This window comes from Schistocerca nitens, chromosome 7 (assembly GCF_023898315.1).
Source record: "Schistocerca nitens isolate TAMUIC-IGC-003100 chromosome 7, iqSchNite1.1, whole genome shotgun sequence".
In the NCBI taxonomy this organism is placed as follows: domain Eukaryota; kingdom Metazoa; phylum Arthropoda; class Insecta; order Orthoptera; family Acrididae; genus Schistocerca; species Schistocerca nitens.
This window is the reverse complement of record NC_064620.1, coordinates 223463537-223489671: the sequence shown is the minus strand read 5'-3', so window position 1 is coordinate 223489671 and position 26135 is coordinate 223463537.

Genomic DNA, 26135 nt, shown 5'->3' with positions numbered 1-26135 from the left:
GTGATCATTGCTTGTACAGCCCTCTCGCAGTGTCCGGAGCAAGTATGGTGGGTCTGACACACCGGTGTCAATGTGTTCTTTTTTCCATTTCCAGGAGTGTATATACCGGGTGACTAAAAAGTCAGTATATATTTGAAAAATTAGTAATAAACCACGGAATAATGTAGAGAGAGAGGTAAAAATTGACACACATGCTTGGAATGACATGGGGTTTTATTAGATCCGAACAAAAAACCCCTCTGTATTGCTAGAAGCGTGAAAGATCTCTTGCGCGCGTCGTTTGGTGATCATCGTGCGTTCTGCCGCCACTTTCGTCATGCTTGGCCTCCCAGGTCCCCAGACCCCAGTATGTGCGATTATTGGCTTTGGGGTTACCTGAAGTCGCAAGTGTATCGTGATCAACCGACATCTCTAGGGATGCTGAAAGACAACATCCGACGCCAACGCCTCACCATAACTGCGGACATGCTTTACAGTGGTGTTCACAACATTATTCCTCGATTACAGCTATTGTTGAGGAACGATGGTGGACATATTGAGCTTTTCCTGTAAATAATTTCATCTTTGCTTTGTCTTACTTTGTTATGCTAATTATTGCTATTCTGATCAGATGAAGCGCCATCTGTCGGATATTTTTTGAACTTTAGTATTTTTTTGGTTCTAATAAAGCCCCATGTCATTCCAAGTATGTGTGTCAGTTTGTAGCTCTCTATCTACATTATTTCGTGATATTTCAAATTTTTACTGACTTTTTGATCACCATATATATATGGACTGTTCGACAATGCCTTTTGTAGGTCTACGTATGGAGAAGTAGAAGAATACATGTATCATATAATGTTAGGATGCCCGAAAAGACAGAAAGCATAGATGGGACACTAAACCAAATGAGAGCTGTGGGGATATAGGCCCCGACTACGTGACCACTGTTTTGGCAGCAGCAGACGTTAGGGTGTGTAGACTCATATTCACGGCTATCAAGGAATTAAGAATGTCGCTATAACCAGCCAAGTCCAAACCTGGATCTTACTGGTACAACAGGTAGGGTGAGGAGGAGACTGTTAAGACGCGACCATAGGCGAGGGCGGTCACTCCGAACGAACAGATCAGAAACGAAGAATTGCTTTGCCTGGGCGGCGGATCCCAGTTACCTAATACACCGGAAGACAATTCGGACATATAAAGTGAAGTGTATTTGTACACCATTATTTAAACAAAATAATACACTTTCTGTTGTAGCTGACTTCAAATTTTGCACATTCATAAGCGTAGCGTATACATACCAGTTTTATAAAATTTATACTTCTTTTGCTATAACTGCATTGAAATTCGAGCTCAGATAATAATTAAAACTGACAGTTGCTGCTGTTGTGTTTCAATCATGACTGGTTATATACGAGGGGCGTTCAGAAAGTAAGCTCCGATCGGTCGCGAAATGGAAACGACTATGAAAATCCGATAAAGCTTTGCACAGATGTGTTGGGTAGTGTCTCTAGTATAACCCCAGTTAGCATCACGTCGCTCTTCTCATTTCTGAGCTCGCAGTGAGTGCGTAAAGATGTCTAGAAAATAGTGTCTGCCGCCAAGTACGAGGGCCTGGTGAGAAATTTCGCCTGAAGCTATGCAGCTAACATTACATAACTGTCGTGCTGTTTCTTCTTCAAGACAATTCTCAGCCGCATTCTGCAGGGGCAATGAAGATGCTCCTGCATCGTTTTCAAATGGAAATGTGAGATTACCCACAATACAGTCCGCAATTGTCTCCCCCTGAGTTTCATCTCTGGTCACATGAACCGCTGTCTTTGAAGACAACATTTTGACACAGACAACGAGGTGTAGGCCAGCGTGGAGAATTGGCGGAAAGCACTGGCGGCTGCCTTCTATGATGAGGCTATTGAAAAGTTGGTACAACGCTATGACAAAAGTCTAAGTCAGAACGGCGACTACGTAGAGAAGTAGCTGAAAGGTGTAGCTAATTGTTACAAGTAAAACATTTCTGATGTTCACTGTGGTTTCAATTTGGCAATCAATCGGAGCTTACTTTCTGAACAGGCCTCGTAGTTATGAAACCAAAAGGCAAAATAATCTCTTCTCGCCTGTATTGGCCAGTTAGTGTGTTTATTTCAACACAATTATACCTGTCCCGATTCAGCTGGTGGCTTTCGTATATCAGTGCTCGCTTTTAACTGGGCATCGAGATGGCTACAGTTAGTCCCACCTTTCTCTGTTTGGTTCAAATTTCCGGACATTCCAATTTGTTACAGATTGGGTCTTAAGTGAGCTGTAATATGCAACTAAATCACCATTACCGTACATGACGGACTATCAAGTATGATGTAAGACTAGCACAATTAGAAAGAACAGTCCTCGCCAAAAGAACTCTATTGGTATGGAGCATAAGGTTTAATTGGAGGAAGAAAATTTTTGAGTATATACGCTGGAGCACATCTTCGTATGGAAGTGAATTATGTATGGATTCTGTGAAAACCGGAAAAGAACGGAATCAAAGCGGTCGAGATGCGTTGAACAGAAGTTGAGAAAACAATGGTTTGATAAGTTAAGAAATCGGGTGGCTGTTCGTAGAATTTGCAAGGAAAGGAGTGTGCTGCAAACAACTAGAAGGGTCTGTTGATAGGACATGTGGCAAGACGTCAGGCAATTACTTCCTTATTATTACAGCGAGCTACAGAAGGGGGAAACGGTAGAAGAAGACAGATATTGCAACGTGTCTAACTAATAATTATAAGAAAATTGTCAAATATACAACAAAAAGGCACAAGAGAATATGACTGATGACTCACTGTTTACACTAATTGGTCATATAATAGACAAACATCCTAACGGATGACCACAAATCCCATTCCTCTCGTCAGTATAAAAATAAAAAATAGAAAGAATACAAATAGAAAATTACACACACACACACACACACACACACACACACACACACATTTGTTCTCAAACAAAACGTAGACCAACGCAGTCAAATGAAACTGGGAAAAGTGGCAATACTTACAAAAACAAATGACACTAAACACAGAAAATGGCAGTTAAAGAGTTATGTTAGAAAAAGATAGTGACTACAAGAAAAACTAGAAACTTTTATCCGGTTTCCCACATGAAGGAAAGCTGTTACAGATAATGAATTAGAAGCTGATCTGTAAGTACTTCCCCATTTTATTACAGAAAACTTTCGTGAACTGTTTTAAATCTATACCCTATTTGTGACAACGAAAAACTCATGTTATTTTCAATAGCATCCACTGAAGATACCTTGTTGGAAAGAGCGAAAAGCATCTGGGCCCATACGTCCAATAAAAAATTAATGTTCTGTATGCAGAAGACGTTTTCTTGTAAACCACTGCAATTTAAATAACTGACTGCTTACGGCTTGAATGGTACTCTGAGGTGAAGAGATTGGCAACGCATTCTAGTCAGAAGATTGAGGAGGAAAAAGAAAAGAGGGAAGTGAGAAACAGACAACTTTTTAGCTCTCTTCCTGCTAGAAATCCATTGACACGACAGTTTCTCACGTGTCCCCATTTTTCATTACTTATTCGTTTCCACTGTCCTCCACGTTATGCATAAAATTTCAATGAATTATTCTCTGAATTTCAGTACTTTTTATTCTTTCACCTAAGTTGCGAGATCTACAACTAACTTTTCATTTTTTACTTTATGTGGTTCATTTAGTAATTTTAGTTCAAATGGTCCTCCTGACACTAATTCAACGAAAACATTGTATACTTATCACCTCATACAATGATGTGAAGGATTTATTAGTAATTTTAACTTTCCGACTGAAGGTGACATTAATTTTCCCTGCGTTTGCTATTCTGTTGAACGAATGGTAGGACTGACTGCCGTTCTCTCATCTCGCGCACGTCTGATTCATGTGCAGTCGAAGGAGATCTCTTTGCTTTCATTGAAACAGAGTTAGCCTGGCGCTGCCTGTTTACTTTTTCTCGGTCCTCCTACGTCCCCGTTGTTCATGCGGGGTGAGTGTACTGTGAAAAACGGCATACCAAATGAGCCGTGAAGCTATGAATTTCCGTTCCGTCCGAGACTTTCTCTTCGGTTGCTGGCTTTTTAACCGCCGTTCCGTATCGACGTTATCGGAAACGATTTGTGATTTGCGTTAGAAGTTTGTTGTTTTCCTGATTTTTCCCTTCGTGCAATAAATTTTTAGCGTGCCCTCTCATAACCGATGGCTTGAGAATATGGAAGCAGGCAGTCTGTCGGGTGCTTCCGTGTTCTCCGCCGCTGAAGATATCGCTCACACATCAGTTTATTTTCAGTGTCCACATCTTAAATTCAGCTTCAAACAACGGTAGTCTTTCTGCCGTTATGAGATTTCGGCCATAAGGAAGCTTAGCGGCCAAATCGATGAAACACATTTCAGATATATTCCTCTTATTTATTTTCTTCCAGCAAGAATAATATACCACCTCTTTCATGTGTTAATGAGGCAATAACTTTCGTTCCTTCTCGTTGCAAGTCAGTATTGTTCTCATTCGTCTGTATATTAGTGAATTCCTTAGGTACCCTAGATGCCATAGTAAATCTTATTATCCACAAACATCTAATAGGAAACACATGCGATGTTTATATCTGCTACAGATGTGATCGCCTAAAGAGGAATGTTGTTGTGGCCACAGATATATCGGGTAACGGGAGAGTGTGAACAGTGCAAATAGAAACAATATCCAAAAGAACTAGGGCCGAGAAGGTGGTGAGGAGAAAGGGGTAAAGGGGAGAGAAATGGGGGCAGAGGAGTGAAGGAAAGGGGGAATTGGGGAAGATAGTAAAACGTGCTACTGTTTCCTCGTATTAAAACAGATCGAATCAAAGACTAATCTATATACTAAGTTAAAGATTAAGTAGAAACTGACACTGCAATCAATACTATTTTGAAATTTCTAATAGAATTTTCTACAACAACGAGTAATTGGTTCAAATGACTCCGAGCACTATGGGACTTAACTTCTGTGGTCATCAGTCCCCTAGAACTTAGAACTACTTAAACCTAACTAACCTAAGGACATCACACACATCCATGCCCGAGGCAGGATTCGAACCTGCGACCGTAGCGGTCACGCGGTTCCAGACTGAAGCACCTAGAACCGCATGGCCACACCGGCCGGCAACAATGAGTACTTAGAATCATTTTGATATGGAGACGTTCTCAATGTGAATTATTGTAATATTAAAATATGGTCTCTTTCTTTCGTTAAAGCATCACAAGTCGACCGTTTATAATGTAGAATGGTATGAAAACAACTCGATTTATGTTAATCTATAGTTAGTAAAAGATTTTTGGTGCTTATATTGAAATAACAGTTTTAACGCTGAGATCAGAGATTATTTTTAATGTTATCACGATCGTGAGGCAGAATGTGACTTCAGTAGTGTAGCTGAAAATCAGTAACTTCATGTCCTGTCTAAAGCTCTGACCGATGGTCACTATATCGAAGAATACTATTGTGAGCGATACTGATGGAGGTGAACTGTGCGTTTCATAAGCCACTTCTTCGATAAGTGAATTACTTTTCCAATGAATTGCAGCCTGGCGTTTGCTACAGTTGATTTCATAAAGTCGTCCAATATTATGTTGATCTAGACGACTGCCTCTAATGTTTGTGGTCGTTAGTTACTAGTGCCTTAATATATTTCCGCCTAATTATGTAAAATACTTTACATTTCTTACCATTAGGAATTAATGGCCAGTCCCCGTACCAAGCATCAATTCTCTGGCCATGCCTTTTTCCTATATTGTACAACACCCGCGAACGATTTGAGTTTCCTAAGTTATACGAATACACCAAATTATTTATAAGTGACGTGTGCAGTAACGGCCCTCTAAAACCGCCTTCGGGTATTCCCGAAGATAGATTTACATCTCGCAAGGGTGAAGTGTTGAATTCTATCTGCTAGGATGTGCTGAAAACAGTCACAAAGGTTGTACGATACTGCGTAAGCTCACAATCTGTTCACAAACGGAACTGACTGGAGCTGCGACATAAAGCCGCGCAGGCGCCCTGCGGCAATTGCGTGGGCTCTGAGCTCGCCTTATACTACTTTATTAGGTCGCTAAAATCAGGAGCTCACTTGTTAAAAATTAGATTTGCTGACTCGTTTCGGGCGTAGCCCTTCATCACAGCATCATATAAAACGTCTCTTAGAAATTGATGTATTGTCACGTTACTAGATTCTCGACAGTAGCAATTTCTACTATGTTCTGATGATAGGTTACATACAAAGCGGGTGAGTAATAATAATTTTCAGCAACAAGTGACCTATTGCTTTTAGCTACGTTGTAGGGCAGTGAAATAAGATGCCAAAGTACGAAACTGTATCGAGTGCAAATAACATGCTCCTTTTCCAGTCATTGGTATCATCTGTAGCTCCTAAAGCCAACAGTGAACTGTTGCTAGAAGGGAAGCAAGTTATCTTGTGTAATCTGCATAGAATCTTGCTGGTATGTCGTCAGGTACGGTTCAGGTCTCGCTGTTGCAAGATTTTAGGTGATCATCCGTTTGATGATTGAAAGAAGGAACTGGTTATGGTCTTCTGCAGTGAAACAGCTTCGGATGACTAAACGCAGTATTTCGGCCTTCTCTTTGTCAGCTGTTTCGGTGCCAGAATGATCGCTGAACAACTGATTGCGTATGGTAACTGACTTCACATAAGACCAAAACTTCTTATGGTTTTACGCCATATAGTTGGGCAAAATTTTAACTTACAGTTTGAGAAGGCATCTGCTAGAAAACGTTATACAGCCAAAACACCGTTCTTTAAAGAATCGAACTACCATGCATAAAATAGCTTCAAAATTTAACACATTAACTAATTTTTTAAGTAATCATTATTTAAAGAATGAGTAAATGTGCTAAGTATTGGACGTCAAACATGTACCCGAGAAAAAAGTTTAGGAAAGGTTTGAAATTATGCTTAAAGTTCGTTGGAAGTCGCTAAACGCTCTCACTCTCAAATTTTGCTGTCGTGGTCTTCAATCCAAGGACTGGTTTGATGCAGCCTCTCGGTACTACTCTATTTCGCGTAAGGCTCTTCATCTACTGCAGCCTGCATTCCTCTGAACCTGCTTACTGTATTTAGCTCTTAGTCTCCTTGTACGTTTTGTAACCTCCCACGCCCCCACACACAGGGCCCTCCAATACTAAATTGACCCCTTGGTGTCTCAAAATGCGTCCTACTAACTGATCCCTTCTTGTAATCAGATTGTACCACAAATTACTTATATCCCCAGTTCTATTCAGTAACTCCTCATTAGTTACGCGATCTACCCATTTAATTGTCAGCATTCTTCGGTACCACCACATTTCAAAAATCTCTGTTCTCTTATTGTCTAAACTGTTTATCGCCCATGTTTCAGTCCCATACACAGCTACACTCCAGACAAATACCTTGTAAAGATCTTAAAATTTAAATCTATATTCGGCGTTAGGAAATTTTTCTGTTTCAGGAGAACATTTCTTGCCACTGTCAGTCTACATTTTATATTCTCTTTGCGTCGGCCATCATCAGTTGTTCTGCTGTCCATATAGCAAAACCCATATACTACTTTAAGTTCATTGTCTCCTAATCTAACTCCCTTAGCACTGCCTGATTTAATTCTACTACGTTCCATCATCCTTGTTTTGCCATTTTTAACGTTCTTCTTATATCCTCCGTTCAAGACACTGTCCATTCCGTTCAACTGCTCTTCCAAGTCCTTTGCTGTCTCTGACAGAATTACAGTGTCATCAGCAACCCTTAGAGTTTTTATCTCTTCTCCCTGGACTTTAATTCGTATTTCAATATTTTATTTTGTTTCCTTTACTGATTTCTCAATATACAGATTGAATAACATCTGGGATAGGCTACAACCCTGTCTCACTCCCTTCTCAACCAATGCTTCCCTTTCATGCCCCTAGACTATCATAACTGCCATCTGGTTTTTGTACAAACTTTAAATAGCCTTTCGCTCCCTGCATTTTACCACTTCCACTTTTAAAATTTGAAAAAGAGTATTCCAGTCAAAACTGTGAAAAGCTTTCCCTAAGTCTACAAATGCTAGAAACGTAAGTTTGCCTTTCCTTAACCTCTCTTCTAAGGTAAGTCCTACGGTCAGTATTGCCTCGCATATTCCTGCATTTCTCCGGAATTCAAGGTGATCATTCCCCAATTCGGCTTCTATAAGTTTTTCCATTCTTCTGTAAAGAATTCGTGTTAATTTTTTGCAACCATAACTGATTAAACTGATAGTATTCTCAAATATTGGATGGAAAAAGTCCGGTATTTGCGTGCCTTCAACTACGCTGTATCAAGGCACATACATATTTTCTAACTGCAATACTTCTTTCCTACGTGAAGTTTTTGACTAAGATTACACTCTCAAATGAGTAGATTATGACAGGGTTCTGAATTATTAAACACGGCAAATAACGACGCAATGGAAATCAAATTTTTGTTCTCCCTGGAAACCGTTGGAATGGGAACCTGCAACTGGTTCCGCATTTTGGAGTTACGGGAAAGTCACTTAGTAATACAGACTGAGTTCCTTTTAAAACTAAAAACAGTTCCAGATTGCACAGCGTTCTTGATTGGTTCAAAAACAACGCTTTTCACCGGGGTAGGTTATTATGGGGTTATCTTGTCCAGTATGGGTCATCAGTCACAGTAGCGTAGAATAATACCACGCTAATGATTGCTGTGTTTACAATGAGTGAGCGCCGATCTGCCAGCTGCACTTTGCTCTGCGGTCAAGTTTACTGTTTACGAGCGTGCTACTATTCTGCGCTGCTGATGACCTACGCACGAGATAACCTGACGATGCCCTACCCGCGTGAAACTCCTCTTTTTTGAACGAATAAAGAACACTGTGCAACCAAGGACTGTTTTTTAATGTTGATTACATTATAAAGTTGCTATACCGCTGCGCCGCAATGGATTGGAATAAATTTATGGGTTCCTTTTGTTTCAATTTTGATAAGTTCTTGCTACTGTGTGCCACGTGGTTCCACGGGGAACATTTGTAATTTCAGTGCTGAACCATTATGTAGGTTTTCTAGAATAATAATCACCTACTCCAATTTGTCATTATTTCTCATCCCGAAGGCGCTTGTAATGAATCATGCTCTCAGTATCAACTCCCATACGTTCATTTACCGTTGGTATGAATTCGTACCTAATGTGAGTACATTTCACTTAATACGCTCTAGCTTCAGTTAAACCTTTATTCAAATAAACTGCCATAGGCGGATTATGTAGTTCTTTTCTTTCAAGCGATGTTACAGCGGGTGTAAAGCAATCTGGACTGCTTAGAACTTAGAGACTCGTTCTGATCTTGAGTATGTTGAGAGTCATTATTATAATTAATTCCTGGTATAAGTAGGTGTGAGGGTAAGCTATGTGGCGCCTACATCTCCTTTGCACGCATCCTCTATAGCTTTACGAGGGTTGCTGAAAAGTTACTGAAAAGTTACTGTTGTAGAATAATGGAACATGTTTTGTGTTATCGTATTATGACGTTCTTAGATAATACAAATCTCCTTCATCATAACCAACATGGATTCCGCAAACAGAGATCATGTGAAACTCAGCTCGCCCTATTTGCCCAAGAAATTCACAGTGCCGTAGACACTGGCGAGCAGATTGATGCCGTATTCCTGGACTTCAGGAAGGCATTTGATACGGTTCCGCACTTACGTTTAGTGAAAAAAATACGAGCTTACGGAATATCGGACCAGGTTTGTGATTGGATTCAGGATTTCCTAGAAGAAAGAACACAACATGTCATTCTTAACGGTTCAAAATCTGCAGATGTAGAGGTAATTTCGGGAGTACCGCAAGGAAGCGTGATAGGACATTTATTGTTTACAATATACATAAATGACTTAGTTGACAACATCGATAGCTCCGTGAGGCTATTTGCAGATGACACGGTTGTCTACAAGAAAGTAGCAACATCAGAAGACTCGTACGTACTCCAGGAAGACCTGCAGAGGATTAATGAATGGTGCGACAGCTGGCAGCTTTCCCTAAACGTAGATAAATGTAATATAATGCGCATACATAGGGGCAGAAATCCATTCCAGTACGATTATGCCATAGGTGGTAAATCATTGGAAGCGGTAACGACCGTAAAATACTTAGGAGTTACTATCCGGAGCGATCTGAAGTGGAATGATCACATAAAACAAATAGTGGGAAAAGCAGGCGCCAGGTTGAGATTCATAGGAAGAATTCTAAGAAAATGTGACTCATCGACGAAAGAAGTAGCTTACAAAACGCTTGTTCGTCCGATTCTTGAGTATTGCTCATCAGTATGGGACCCTTACCAGGTTGGATTAATAGAAGAGATAGACATGATCCAGCGAAAAGCAGCGCGATTCGTCATGGGGACATGTAGTCAGCGCGAGAGCGTTACGGAGATGCTGAACAAGCTCCAGTGGCGGACACTTCAAGAAAGGCGTTACGCAATACGGAGAGGTTTATTATCGAAATTACGAGAGAGCACATTCCGGGAAGAGATGGGCAACATATTACTACTGCCCACATATATCTCGCGTAATGATCACAACGAAAAGATCCGAGAAATTAGAGCAAATACGGAGACTTACAAGCAGTCGTTCTTCCCACGCACAATTCGTGAATGGAACAGGGAAGGGCGGATCAGATAGTGGTACAATAAGTACCCTCCGCCACACACCGTAAGGTGGCTCGCGGAGTATAGATGTAGATGTAGATAGATGTAGATGTTTCCCAGAAAGAATAAAGCTACAGTTTTGATACCACCCGTTTATTCCCTGAGACTGGCACACTTTGTACATAGTTGTTGAAGCTTTTGTAATCGGTGTAAATAAAATTCACGCAATTGGTTACTAAACCAGCTCTCCGCAGCCTCTTTGACATCTTCAGTGTCCTTAAAATGGTTACCCTTGAGATGGTTTTTCAAGTTGGGAAATAAAGAATTGTCCAAGCGGGATAGTTGGAAACCCAGGATCGTCAGTTTGGCAGCCGAAGCGTTGGATGTAGTTATTGTGCAAAATTGATCAACTTTCCTCGGCGTTTATTATTAATTGCTTCCTTCAACTGGTCAACCAGGTTAGCATAATATTGTCCGGTTACAGTAGATTCCTGAGATAAATAATCCAGCAACAGAATTCCGTCTTTGTCCCGGAAAATGGACATCATCACTTTTTTGGCCGATTTCTGGCTGCGGAAGCTCTTCTGCCTTGTGGACGCACTGTGGTGTCATTATTTTGACTGCTATTTGGTCACAAATGTGAAGCCAAGTCTCATCCTCAGTCAGTAACTTCGCCCAAAGAGCGCAAAATGATTTTCGACGTGTCAACGCGTTCTTTGCGCTGATCTCTGTTCAAACATTTCGGCATCCATTTCGCTGAAAGCTTGCGCCTGTCTAGGATTGTGGTGGTGATGAAAGCAACAGTCTACTAGGAGCTGTATAGTATCTCGGCTATCTTTTTGGCGGATATTTGGTCAGGGACAGCACCTGATACTGTAGTGCCATTTGAGGGCGGCCACTGCGGGACTCATCTTGAGCGAGATATCCAAGTTTTCTCAGTGCTGCAGGAAGTAAACTTCTCTTCAGATGTTTGTGGAGTGTCAGTGTGAATGTCCTTTGCGGACTTTCCGTAGAGCAACAGTTCAAAGACGAGACACTTTCTTGTGATTTTGTCATGGTATTTAGACAGTTACATAATAAGATTTCAGACTTTCAAATGAGACCGAACTCCCAGAATGAGATTTTCACTCTGCAGCGGACTGTGCGCTGATATAAAACTTCCTGGCAGATTGAAACTGTGTGCCAGACCGAGACTAGAACTCGGGACCTTTGCCTTTCGCGGGCAAGTGCTCTACCATCTGAGCTACCCAAGCACGACTCACGCCTCGTCCTCACAGCTTTACTTCTGCCAGTATCTCGTCTCCTACCTTCCAAACTTTACAGAAGCTCTCCTGCCAACCTTGCAGAACTAGCACTCCTGGAAGAAAGGATACTGCGGAGAAATGGATTAGCCACAGCCTAGGAGATGTTTCCAGAATGAGATTTTCACTCTGAGAGACGAGATACTGGCAGAAGTAAAGCTGTGAGGACGGGGCGTGAGTCGTTCTTGGGTAGCTCAGGTGGTAGAGCACTTGCCCACGAAAGGCAAAGGTCCCGAGTGCGAGTCTCGGTCCGGCACACAATTTTAATCTGCCAGGAAGTTTCGAGACCGAATTTCTTTTTTATTTCAACTAGCAGCCAACAGTGTTAGGAACTCTTCAACACCCCGCCATATCGTTGCACTATGTAAGTCCTTCGTTTCTCCGAATACCTCAGAAAAAGAAGTCAGAACGTTTTAAAAGTCAGTCATAGTTCAAAGTCTTGTATGTAAGAACCCTATTTGCTCGGCATTTATACAGAAATATCAGTTATCACTGAGATTAAATATGAAAAGGATTAGGAATCCTGCAAGTTCGTGAACTGCTTCTCTTCTTAGTCTCATTCTACTTTGCGCCCTTTGTCCATTTCCTTTTTAATGCTATGACGACAATGTAACCGGCAATTCAGCTGTCTCGCGAGCGAGCACAGCCGGAGGCAACGTCGGCCGTACGCGTGGCTGGTTGCCCAGTACGGCAGGTAAACGAAGCAGCCAGCTCACTGGCCATTGCGCGCCGTGTTTCGTATTAATTTCGCTTCGATCAGCTGGCCGGCGTAATGCGTTGACAACAGTTTCCCGATAAGCTCGCAATTTGCGTCGGCACGAGAGCACTCCATTTCACCCGGTGCAGTACCGGGCGTGTGCACACATCACATCGCATTACATCGCACCACGATTCGCCGAAAGGGGATGTTCCTGCCTTTCGAGGGATGAAATCGACTTCCCGACAGTCAAAGTAAATAAAATCTGCGTACTTCCTACGCTTACTTCTACATCTACCTCTACATCCATACTCCGCAAGCCACCCGATGGTGTGTGACGGAGGGTACCTTGAGTACCTCTATCGGTTCTCCCTTCTATTCCAGTCTCGTATTGTTCGTGGAAAGAAAGATTGTCGGTATGCTTATGTGTGGGCTCTAATCTCTCTCATTTTATCCTCATGGTCTCTTCGCGAGATATACGTAGGAGGGAGCAATATACTGCTTGACTCTTCGGTGAAGATATGTTCTCGAAACTTCAAAAAAATCCCGTACGGAGCTACTGAGCGTCTCTCTTGCAGAGTCTTCCACTATCATCTCCGTAACGCTTTCGTGATTACTAAATGATCCTGTAACGAAGCGCGCTGCTCCCCGTTGACTCTTCTCTGTCTCTTCTATCAATCCTATCTGGTATGGATCCCACACCGGTGAGCAGTATTCAAGCAGTGGGCGAACAAGTGTACTGTAACCTACTTCCTTTGTTTTCGGACTGCATTTCCTTATGATTTTTCCAATGAATCTCAGCCTGGCATCTGCTTTACTGACGATTAATTTTATATGCTCATTCCATTTTAAATCACTCCTAATACCTACTCCCAGATAATTCACGGAATTAACTGCTCCCAGTTGCTGACCTGTTATATTGTAGCTAAATGATAAAGGATCTTTCTTTCTATGTATTCGCAGCACAGTACACTTGTCTACATTGAGATTCAATTGCCATTCCCTGCACCATGCGTCAATTCGTTGCAGATCGTCCTGCATTTCAGTACAATTTCCCATTGTTACAACCTCTCGATATACTACAACATCATCCGCAAAAAGTCTCAGTGAACTTCCGATGTTATCCACAAGGTCATATATATTGTGAATAGCAACGGTCCTACGACACTCCCCTGCGGCACACCTGAAATCACGCTTACTTCGGAAGACCTCTCTCGATTGAGAATGAAATGCTGCGTTCTGTTATCTAGGAACTCTTCAATCACACAGGGTGTTCAGAATGAAAGTTCGGTCGGTTGATACAAAGCAAGAAGGTCCCATGGTGGACATGATTGGGAACATATTTAGAATCCAATAACACTAACAGCTCTAAAACTATAATTTTCGAACAGAAAAAGATACTTGTATCCAAGCATTGCATGAGTTCAAAAGCTGCGAGAATGCTGTTTGTATTAAGCACAATGTCTTAAAATAGTAGATGGAAGTGGAGAGAAGCCGTATTCCTTGTTTTCTGAAAGTACACGCTGAATCACATTATCGACCATACAGAACACTTTCACTCACGTGCGATAGTTTGATGAACTTTTGAATAGTAGAACTCAATAGATTGTGCTGGACGGCCTATGTTCTACACACACGAAAGTACAGGGTGTCCTACTCAAACCTCCCTGATTTCAAAGACCCAGGAAAAAAATACCACATTGTATAGCATCTCAAAGAATTTATTTATTTATCATCAATACATCTCTACATGTGAACCATTTGTAGCATGAAGAATATCGAGTCTATATTTAATTTCTTGCCAAGTTCTTTGTAACATACATGTGAACCATTTGTAGCATGAAGAATATCGAGTCTATATTTAATATTGCATTAGTGATACGATGTCGCAACGTAGGAATATCGTCCACTTTGGTCGCATACACGCGGTCCTGCACATGAAGAAATCAAGCGGCGTGATGTCGGGTGAACGTGGTGGCCAGGCATTGGGTCCTCCGCGTCCGATCCAACGACTGGGAAATTCCCGTCCAGAAGCATGCGAACTGCCATTGAGCAATGCGGCGGAGCCCCATCTTGTTGAAAAATGATGTTGGGTTGCAAGTCTTGTATCTGAGGTTACACAAACTGCTCCAACCTGTCCAGATACACTGACCCATTCACTGCTCCTCGAAGAAGAACGGTCCAACAATCCTGTCGTGTATTAGCCTACACCAGACGTCTAGTTTAGGGCTGTTACGAACATGTTCAGTGAGAAAGTGCGGATTTCACGAACCCCAAATCCGAACATTATGCCTATTAACCTTTCCTGATAGATGAAAGGTTGCCTCATCTGAGAATAAACATCTTTCCAGGAAGCTGGCATCCATATCAATACGCTGCAGCATATCCGCAGCAAATTGTTGTCGGCGTGGTCTGTAGTTTGGCGTCAGATGTTGCAGAATTTTCACTTTGTAAGCACGTGTACAAAGACGCTGGTGAACTACACGATGCAATGTTGACCGAGTTACATCTAGTTGCCTAGATGCTTGATGAATTGATTTACGTGGGCTTCTGAGAAACTTTTGTCTGATGTCCTCTACTGTCTCTTCTGAAACTCCGTAACGTGCACCGCCAGAATGTTTCAGAACACTTTCTGTTACCAGAAACTTCCATACCATTCCTTAATTGTTTTCACATCATGCGGATCACATTCATACACAGGAAAATATTTTCTTTACACAGTAATGTGCAATTTTGTTTCTGCAAACCACACTACTGCTTGCGCGCACTGCTGTGCAGTCGCCATTTTCACCTCATCGACCATGCTACATTCTGGCGACGATACTTGGCACTTCTGACGCGGGGATATAAATTACTTGACATGCTCTACAATGCGGTGCATTTTTCGTTGTCTTGTCTACTGTGGTTTTTCTCTCCTGGGTCCTTCAAATCAGGGAGGTTTGAGTGGGACACATTGTATTGTTAGTCATTTACCAAGAAACCATGGTAAGAGCGACAAGATATTTCGTATTCGTTTTAGCAGATCTGATAATGGTTTTCTTACATGGTCGAGTCACATTAATGTGACCACCGTCTATGTTTGATATCAACGTGCAAAAACCACTCACAGACGGCACTTGGAAGCACTAGCAGTGGAGCGTATATAAAGCGTGCCCGGGAGACAAAGAAAACACTGCAGTCGTTGTAATGAGGTAACGGAGCGATTTATCTATGTCCAAAGGGGCGTGATCATTTGCTTTCGTCAAGTGAGGAAGCGTCTCCGAAACGGGTAAGTTTGTAAACTGTTCGCATGCCACCGTGGTTGAAGTACACCGTGCATGGCTATCCAAACTGGTGCCGAGGCAACTGTGGTGAACCACGGGCCGTACATTGGATGACGACGGTGAACGACGGCTGCAGAGATGAGTACGGGCGAATAGAGGAGTTACTGTTAAGAAACTGACCGTCCAGATGAACCAAGGGCTACCAAGGTGCAAAGCTGGTACTTTTTGCCGTTGATACAAGTATAGCTATCACACCCGGCAGACAAGAATTAACTGGTGAAATTGTAAACAATGTTTTTCAGAAAATCATTAAGTGGTTCTCTGCAAATGGGCTCTCATTAAACTTTGACAAAACACAATATATACAGTTCCACACAGTAAATGGAATGACCCCATTAATAAATATAGACTTCGATCAGAAATCGGTAGCTAAGGTAGAATATTCAAAATTTCTAGGTGTATGCATTGATGAGGGGTTGAAAAACACACTAAGGATCTGCTGAAACGTTTGAGTTCAGCTACTTACGCTATTAGGGTCATTGCAAATTTTGGCGATAAACATCTGAGTAAATTAGCTTACCACGCCTATTTTCATTCTCTGCTTTCGTATGGGATCATATTCTGGGGTAACTCATCATTGAGTAAAAGAGGGTTCATTGCACAAAAGCGTGTATCAGAATAATTGCTGGAGCTCATCCATGATCATCCTGCAGACACTTGTTTAAAGGGCTAGAAATGTTCACTGTAGCCTCACAATATATATATTCACTTACGAAATTTGTTATTAATCCGAACGAATTCAAAAGTAATAGCAGTGTACATGGCTACAACACTAGGAGAAAGGATGATCTTCACTACTCAAGGTTAAATCTAGCTTTGGCTCAGAAGGGGGTAAATTATGCTGCCACAAGTCTTTGGTCACTTACCTAATAGCATCAAAAGTCTGACAGATAGCCATATAGCATTTAAAAGGAAATTAAAAGAATTTCTTCATGGCAACTCCTTCTACTCATTAGATGAATTTTTGGATGTAGTAAGTGGGTAATTTCCCAACCTCCTCTATAGAAAGATCAACATAGTAACAGATGAAATCAGAAAGCGGCGAGCCAAATTTTATACACACATCTACAGGATGGAAGACTCCAGAACAGCAAAGAAATTATTCAATATTATAACAAGGAGTAAATGTGGCACAGAATAGGTGAAAGAAGTCCAGAGGGATCTACAGCAGATCAACATAAAAAATCTCGAAGATCGCACCGAGTGCCGGCATAAAATCACAAGTGTGAAGTTTGGGGAAAGAACATCGCGACAGCCTGGTAAAAATGGACAGAGGAACGGAAGAAGGAGCATTCTGAGAGGATGAGGAGGTTTTGGGAAGCAAAGAAGAAAAACATCAGAAGATGAAATTATGAATTAAAGTTCAATCGCTCTCCTAAAGGGGAACAAGCGTTATTATATAGGGTGTTTCAAAAATGACCGGTATATTTGACACGGCAATAAAAACTAAACGAGCAGCGATAGAAATACACCGTTTGTTGCAATATGCTTGGGACAACAGTACATTTACAGGCGGACACACTTTCGAAATTACAGTAGTTACAATTTTCAACAACAGATGGCGCTGCAAGTGATGTGAAAGATATAGAAGACAACGCAGTCTGTGGGTGCGCCATTCTGTACGTCGTCTTTCTGCTGTAAGCGTGTGCTGTTCACAACGTGCAAGTGTGCTGTGGACAACATGGTTTATTCCTTAGAACAGAGGATTTTTCTGGTGTTGGAATTCCACCGCCTAGAACACAGTGTTGTTGCAACAAGACGAAGTTTTCAACGGAGGTTTAATGTAACCAAAGGACCGAAAAGCGATACAATAAAGGATCTGTTTGCAAAATTTCAACGGACTGGGAACGTGACGGATGAACGTGCTGGAAAGGTAGGGCGACCGCGTACGGCAACCACAGAGGGCAACGCGCAGCTAGTGCAGCAGGTGATCAAACAGCGGCCTCGGGTTTCCGTTCGCCGTGTTGCAGCTGCGGTCCAAGTGACGCCAACGTCCACGTATCGCCTCATGCGCCAGAGTTTCACCTCTATCCATACAAAATTCAAACGCGGCAACCCCTCAGCGCCGCTACCATTGCTGCACGAGAGACATTCGCTAACGATATAGTGCACAGGATTGATGACGGCGATATGCATGTGGGCAGCATTTGGTTTACTGACGAAGCTTATTTTTATCTGGACGGCTTCGTCAATAAACAGAACTGGCGCATATGGGGAACCGAAAAGCCCCATGTTGCAGTCCCATCGTCCCTGCATCCTCAAAAAGTACTGGTCTGGGCCGCCATTTCTTCCAAAGGAATCATTGGCCCATTTTTCAGATCCGAAACGATTACTGCATCACGCTATCTGGACATTCTTCGTGAATTTGTGGCGGTACAAACTGCCTTAGACGACACTGCGAACACCTCGTGGTTTATGCAAGATGGTGCCCGGCCACATCGCAGGGGCGACATCTTTAATTTCCTGAATGAATATTTCGATGATCGTGTGATTGCTTTGGGCTATCCGAAACATACAGGAGGTGGCGTGGATTGGCCTCCCTATTCGCCAGACATGAACCCCTGTGACTTCTTTCTGTGGGGACACTTGAAAGACCAGGTGTACCGCCAGAATCCAGAAATAATTGTACAGCTGAAGCAGTACATCTCATCTGCACGTGAAGCCATTCCGCCAGACACGTTGTCAAAGGTTTCGGGTAATTTCATTCAGAGACTACAGCATATTATTGCTATGCATGGTGGATATGTGGAAAATATCGAACTATAGAGTTTCCCAGACCGCAGCGCCATCTGTTGTTGACAATTGTAACTACTGTAATTTCGAAAGTTTGTCTGCCTGAAAATGTACTGTTGTCCCAAGCATATTGCAACAAACGGTGTATTTCTATCGCTGCTCGTTTAGTTTGTATTGCCGTTTCAAATATACCGGTCATTTTTGAAACACCCTGTATATATTGAGTGTCACGTAATATTTTGTCTAATGTAATACCTTTTATAGACACCTTTTATTAACCTGACACGTTCCACATCATTACGAAGTGTCGTATTCATGATCTATGGAACAAGTACAAATCTAATCTAATCTAACCAATGGTGTATCCTCAACGACCGTTCAGCGAACGGCGCTGGGTATGGGTGTCTGCAGCAGGTGCCAGGTTCGCGCACCCATGCTGACTGCTGTTTATCGACGACGAACGCTGCAATATGCACACCAGTACCGCAGCTGAACATCCACTGAATGACCTTTTGAGATAAATCACGTGCTATGCTCCATAGGCGTCAAACGTCTGAAAGTAAACACCCTGCAACAGTCGTCTGGAGGATGCTCGCTGCAGGAGGGAGCACTATGATCTGGGGAATGTTTTCGTGCCATTCCCTGGATGACCTCGTTATTCTGGAAGGCACACTGGGTCAACACAAGTATGCAACTATCCTTGGAGAACATGTCCACTGCCACATACATTTCGTTCTTTAAACTCCCAGATTTTATAGTGTACATATGGCATGTGTGAATGAGGTTGCCTAATGTCATGTCCACAACGGATATATCTGGCCTATAAATGAATTAAATACCCCTCACATTGACAACCCACACCTAGAGGAATACAGTAGATGAGGTATTTAGTGGTGATGATAATGTACTCTAGTGTAATTAGAAGGTCCACGATGAATGGATTTCCCACTACAACGAATACAACTAGACACTATCAAATTATTTGTTTTCAATCCTCGGAAAAATGCAAAAATATAAAATCAATACAGAATGTCAAATCCTACTCTTAATATAGCTTTGCGATTGGGAGAACTTTCCTCAAAATCGCTTCCCCGTTTGTTAGACGGACACAGTAGTCGGCTGATACTTTGTAGCCTCGAGTAAACTATTCAGAGCACAAGAAAATGAACTCAAGACATTTATTGTAACTGTTTCCTTATCTGCCGAATAGTTCTGCGTTCATAACCAATTACAGAACCGGGAGACGTGATATTGCAGTGTCGATCTGCTCGGCGCCATTGATCGCCATGCAGGTGATGTGTGTTGCGTAACTATAGATTCTGTCTGCATAGTGGACGTAATATACCGTCCGAAAAGTTCTAGAGCTGCAACTACTTCAATACGACGCTGAACACGAGTAGAGATTTCTGTTTGCTCATAGGCCAGGGATAGAAACTCTAGTATTTGTTACAAAGAAGCTCTTCAATATTCCTCAGACTTCGCAGAGAAGCAAATAATCTTCACCCTATATATGAAGATAGTAACTGTCCTTTCTTCATAAATATAGTTAAAGGCTACCCAGCCATTGTCCTGCGTCTGTGCGAATGCGGAAAGTTTGCTCGAGCTCTTACGGGAATCGTCACCTTAGTGTGCGCACGTAATGATTAGATGGGGAAAATATCTATTAGGTACATTACGTATGTATGTTGTGGACCGTTGGAAGTGTGGGTCTCACGGGAAGCGTGCAAGGGATAAGTCCCTACAGTCGTGCTATTCATCTGTGTTCTCGGTGGCTCAGATGGATAGTGTCTGCCATGTAAGTTTGGGTTTGAGCCCCGGTCGGAGCACACATTTTCAGTTGTCCCCATCGAGGTATATCAACAACACCTGTCGACAGCTGACGGCTTCAATTACTTATCATTTAATCTTCACTCTGCTTACAGAAAAAAAGATTTAACTTGCTCCTAGTGGCAAAATGGACACTTTGCCTATTCTAACTGTGGAGTCTCTTCACTGATGCTTTGGTCAGCGAAGTCTCCAAATTGCTCCCTGCGCGATGTGTCCTCTGTCGACATCCGTACGCTGGTTTCCAACAACGCGTGTGCGTTCACTGCAACGAATCCCCATGCCCATTACGAAAGCAGTGCTGCAGATCATATTCTGTATAGAACACTGTTCTAGAACATTCTAAATCCCCTCCTATCCCTAAGAACTCCACCAATAGAATTCGCTTCTCTGCTTTTTGGTGGAAAACATGACTCGTTGCCCTTGTGAGAAGATCTGCGAAGGGTCAACTCACGTCCATCGGTCGTGATCCCCACGCACCCCTTTATACTAAAAGGGTGCCTCCTTCTCTAGTCAGGTGCTATCGAATTCCAACAGCTGGCTGTTTTCAGCGGCAAAAGTGCGCCTCGCATCCATTCACTGGCCTCGCCAAGTAGAGTCGGCCATCAGGGCTGTAAAGTATATGCCTCAGTCCTGTTCTGTTTAGAGCAGTAAAATGTTCCACCAGGTCTAACACGACGCCACGTCTTTTCTAACCTGCCTTCTTCCGATCACCGCATTCACAGGAATGCATCACAATTAACAGTCCTTACTGTCAGCGTCCATTCCGGCTGCTGTGGCCGAACGGTTCTACGCGATTCGGTCGGGAACTGCCCGACTGCTACGGTCGCAGGTTCGAATCCTGCCTCGGGCATGGATGTGTGTAATGTCCTTAGGTTAGTTAGGTTTTAGTAGTTCTAAGTTCTAGGGGCCTGATGACCACAGATGTTAAGTCCCATAGTGCTCAGAGCCATTAGAACAATTTTTTTGTGTGTCCAGCTCTTATTGATTCCGAGACATGCAACACTACAGAAAATGTTAATACGTGATGCTACCCTACGACCAAAGATATGATCTGTTATCCGAACACCCATCGTAAATCGCGATCGCATATCGAATAAAATATGCAAGTGAACCCTATGTAATATTACATGTATGGAGGCAAAAAATTGCTGCCTTACAGTTTTTGCTTGGCACACTGGCATCTACCAGCGGGACAATCCAACGTGTCGCTCAGCTTACAGTGTATGTGCGTGGTTTGAAGGGCGTCAGGATGAGTTTACCATACTATCCTGGCTACCAGACCCCCCAGATTTACTTCCAATCGAGACTCTGTGGGACCACCTCGATGGGGCTGTTAGCGCCATGGATTCTCTAATCAGAAAAGCAGCACCGCTGGACACAATACTGAAAAAAAAAGTGGTTCAAATGGCTCTGAGCACTATGAGACTTAACTTCTGAGGTCATCAGTCCCCTAGAACTTAGAACTACTTAAACCTAATTAACCTAAGGACATCACATACATCCATGCCCAAGGCAGGATTCGAACCTGCGACCGTAGCGGTCGCGCGGTTCCAGACTGTAGCGCCTAGAACCGCTCGGCCACCCCGGCCGGCCACAACACTGCAATCGAAATGGGTCCACATACCGGTCGGAATCTTCCAGAACCCCACAGACTCTGTTCCTGTACTTCCGCGCTGCTTTTGACTGGTGGTCACTGAACTGTTGTCGCCGCTCAGTGTATTTTAGTGTCAAAGATGGTCGCAGATCTCATGAGAGGCTTTTGTCTAAAGTAAGTAAACAGTTCATTAGAAGCACTATCAAACTGATTGCAGATGACGCCGTTGTCCTCAGCAAGGTATTTGTTTCTATTATGTACATGAATCTGGTCAACGATTTACTAGCATGACGTGTCCCACCAGTCGTCCAATATTAATTTCTTCACGTTAGTGATGGTTGAGTACCATGGCTGTGAAGTCAATTACCTGAAGAAATACGCAACCAGCCTTTTCTTGTACAGTAATATTTATGTCAAGATGCATTCCAGGCTTTCATCCATTTTCAGTTTCTGCAGTACGTTTATATCTTTGTCATTACAGCATAGAACTACTTCTATCCTGATGCTTTAGCGAAAGATCTTGCCGAGAACCCGTGAAAATCAAGGTCCTGCGTAAAATCACTAAAGGGCTCGAAGGATTCTATCAAGTCACTTGTCGACCGGTCTGTGTGGCAATAAAAGGTAAGCTAAAGTAGTCAATTCCGTGTTTAAAAAGTCATTCGACCAGGAAGATCGTAAAGACATACCATCATCTGACTTCACACAGACTTCTGTGTGGGGTGAGCTATGATTGATTTACTTTAAGCTTTAGAAGTGTTAGAATCACTTTAACTGTGTATTCATTACTCTACTCAAATTGCTTACTTACTACAATTAATCACGAGCACAACAAATTTACTTAATGTAAAGAAGAAATGCGTAAATAGAAACATAGCATTAATCGGAAACAGACCACAGAAATAAACATCCACGCGCAGTATGGTAAGGTGCTTAAACAGACTGTCCACTTAAATACAATAATTTATTCCATAAAGCGTTTATAGTATTACTGAAAATTATTCATGAAATTCAACTTCACTATAATAGGTATAGATGTAATACGTAAAGCGACTTGTGAAAGTTTGTGTTGGACTAGGACTCGAACCCGGATTTACCGCTTTAGCGAGCAGACGCCTACTGCTTACGCTGTCAGAACATGCTCCCCAGATTGTCCAAAATTTCTACACTGGTGAGCCAAAACATTACAGCCACCTGCTTAATAGCCTATTTGACTGTCTCTGGAACGAAATACATTACTGATTCTACAAATCAGGGATCCGACAGTTTGTTGATAGGTCTGTGGAGGTATGTGGCATGAGATGTCTAGGCACAGACCATGTAATTCGCTTAAATAGACCGTTGATTTGCGTACGCGGTGATGGCGCCCGATAGCGACGCAGATGGGTTCCATAGGATGTAAATCAGGCGAATTTGGTCGCCGAAACATAAATGTGCGTTTACTATAATGCTCCTCAAACCACTTAGCACGATTATGACTCCGAGGAACGGACAATTATACTGTTGAAAGATGACATCGCTCTCGGGGAAGACATCATGCTCGAAGGGATGCACGTGGATCGCAGCTCTCAGCGTGCTGAATGCAAGCGCAGGAAAATGTCTCCCATAGCATAATACTGCTCCCACCAGTGTGCGTCCGTGGCCCACTACACGTTTCGAGCCGTCGCTAACATGAGTGACCGCATTTGTGGAGACTGCCAGCGACCCAGTGTAGCAAAAAGCGATTCACCCGAAGAGCCGACACGTTTCCGTTGATCGAAGGTCGAATCCATCTGGTCCCGTGGCCACTCCAGTCGTAACTGACGACGTCGTTGGCTTGACTTGTGAACACGCCCGGGAGGTCTACCGTGGAGCTCAAAGTTCAACCAACAACGTATGATGAACGGGGCGATCCAAAACGCATGCGCGTGCACCAGCATTCTGCTCCTTCGGCAGAGATGCCACATATTATCTATCCTACTTTACCGAGCGTGCAAGTCTCCGAACCTCACGTTCTGTGATGAGAGGTGGACTTCCAATCATTTAGCGCCTAATGGTGGTTTCACTGTCCTACCTCTTGCTGTAGATGATCATGAGAGTAGCACATGGGAATTCGACCGGATTCGCCGTTTTTGAGATATTCTTTCACAGGCTGTGCATAATAATAATCTGCCCATTGTCAAAGTCGCTTATCTCAATGGATTTTCCGATTTTCAGTCCATATGTTCACTTGGGTGTTCCCCCGTCGTCCGTGTTGGCTCCGCTTACGTACTTTCGTTAGCGCGTTTCGTACCCGCAATGCCACCAGACGGTATAGAAAGTCGCGGTGGGCGGTGGTCATAATATTTGGCTTATCAGTGTTTATGGCACACATTTATCTATTTCTTCTCACTGACTATTTATTCATAGAGGTCAACGATTGTCTGTGACCTTTCGTTGTCTTGATTCAAAAACCTGCGGAGGGATCACTTGATGTGCGAGTGAGGTAAGTGAATTACACTACTGGTCGTTAAAATTGCTGCACCAAGAAGAAATGCAGATGATAAACGGGTATTCATTGGCCAAATATATTATACTAGAACTGACATGTGATTACATTTTCACGCAATTTGGGTGCATAGATATTGCGAAATCAGTTCCCAGAACAACCACCTCTGGCCGTAATATCGGCCTTGATACGCCTGGGCATTGAGTCAAACAGAGCTTGGATGGCGTGTACAGGTACAGCTGTCAATGCAGCTTCAACACGATACCACAGTTCATCAAGAGTAGTGACTGGCGTATTGTGATGAGCCAGTTGCTCGGCCACCATTGACCAGACGTTTTCAATTGGTGAGAGATCTGGAGAATGTGCTGGCCAGGGCAGCAGTCTAACATTTTCTGTATCCAGAAAGGCCCGTACAGGACCCACAACATGTGGTATAAACAACCATGCTGAAATGTGGGATTTCTCAGGGATCGAATGAAGGGTAGATCCACGGGTCGTAACACATCTGAAATCTAACATCCACTGTTCAAAGTGCCGTCAATGCGAACAAGAGGTTCTACCGTATCTTCCTTCGCCGTCGGCGTTGTCGTTGTTACCGTGAGACACCGTTATACCAAGAGGAAAGGCGCGTCGATCTTAGAGCATGAGATATGATGACCTTAAGCCATTGACAACACACAACGGTCACGGTAGCACCTGATTCCAGAATAGCTGCAGTAGTTAAGATCTACGAACTATCCCCTCTTGACCAGGTCCCCAAAACTTAACTCGTAACGAGATCCCTTCAAAGCAAATTGTCATAACGATCGTCTATAAAGGCTTCGTACAACGAGAAGAATGTTACAGTTTATGGAATAACAGATACGACCAATAACAGATACGACCAAACTGTCTTGTCTCTTCTGCTTTATTTAACATAACTTCGTTCACAGTTTCATTTCGCATTCACCACTCATTCACCGAAACCCTTTGATGAACAGTTTTGGTTGCTTGATACCAACAGACAATGATAATGATACAGCATTTCTCCTTTTTATAAATTGAAGCCCGCTCTCCGCGATATAATTAAAAAAAAAAGGTCTCAATACCGCGTCCCTCTTGAGATTCGAATACACTTATCCCGGAATTGACCGCCCTGTATGTGTACTCAGCTTAATGACCACACTTCGCTATCCGCTATTTCGCGTAACTGAATGTCCATTTGTTAGTCTGATTATACACTGTAGCTATTTAAAATTCGCCCCTATATTTTTCACAACGCACAATTAGCACTTCTTTACTTGTTTTGGTTTTCTAAGAGTAAACGGAAAAAAAGACGCCGTATCATCGGTTTAGTTGATATAAAGCAAAACACCTTAATATGCCCAATTTTACCTCTTCTTATAGGATCGGCTACCTTACTCATAAATTTACTACATATTATTTCCAATAACACTAAACAGGCATCGCCGTTATATTTTAATTGTATTCAAAAGCATTTTTACTGTTACTATGACCGACCAAATCGTAACAAATCGCGCGGCGTGCGTATTTAACGATAACGTTACG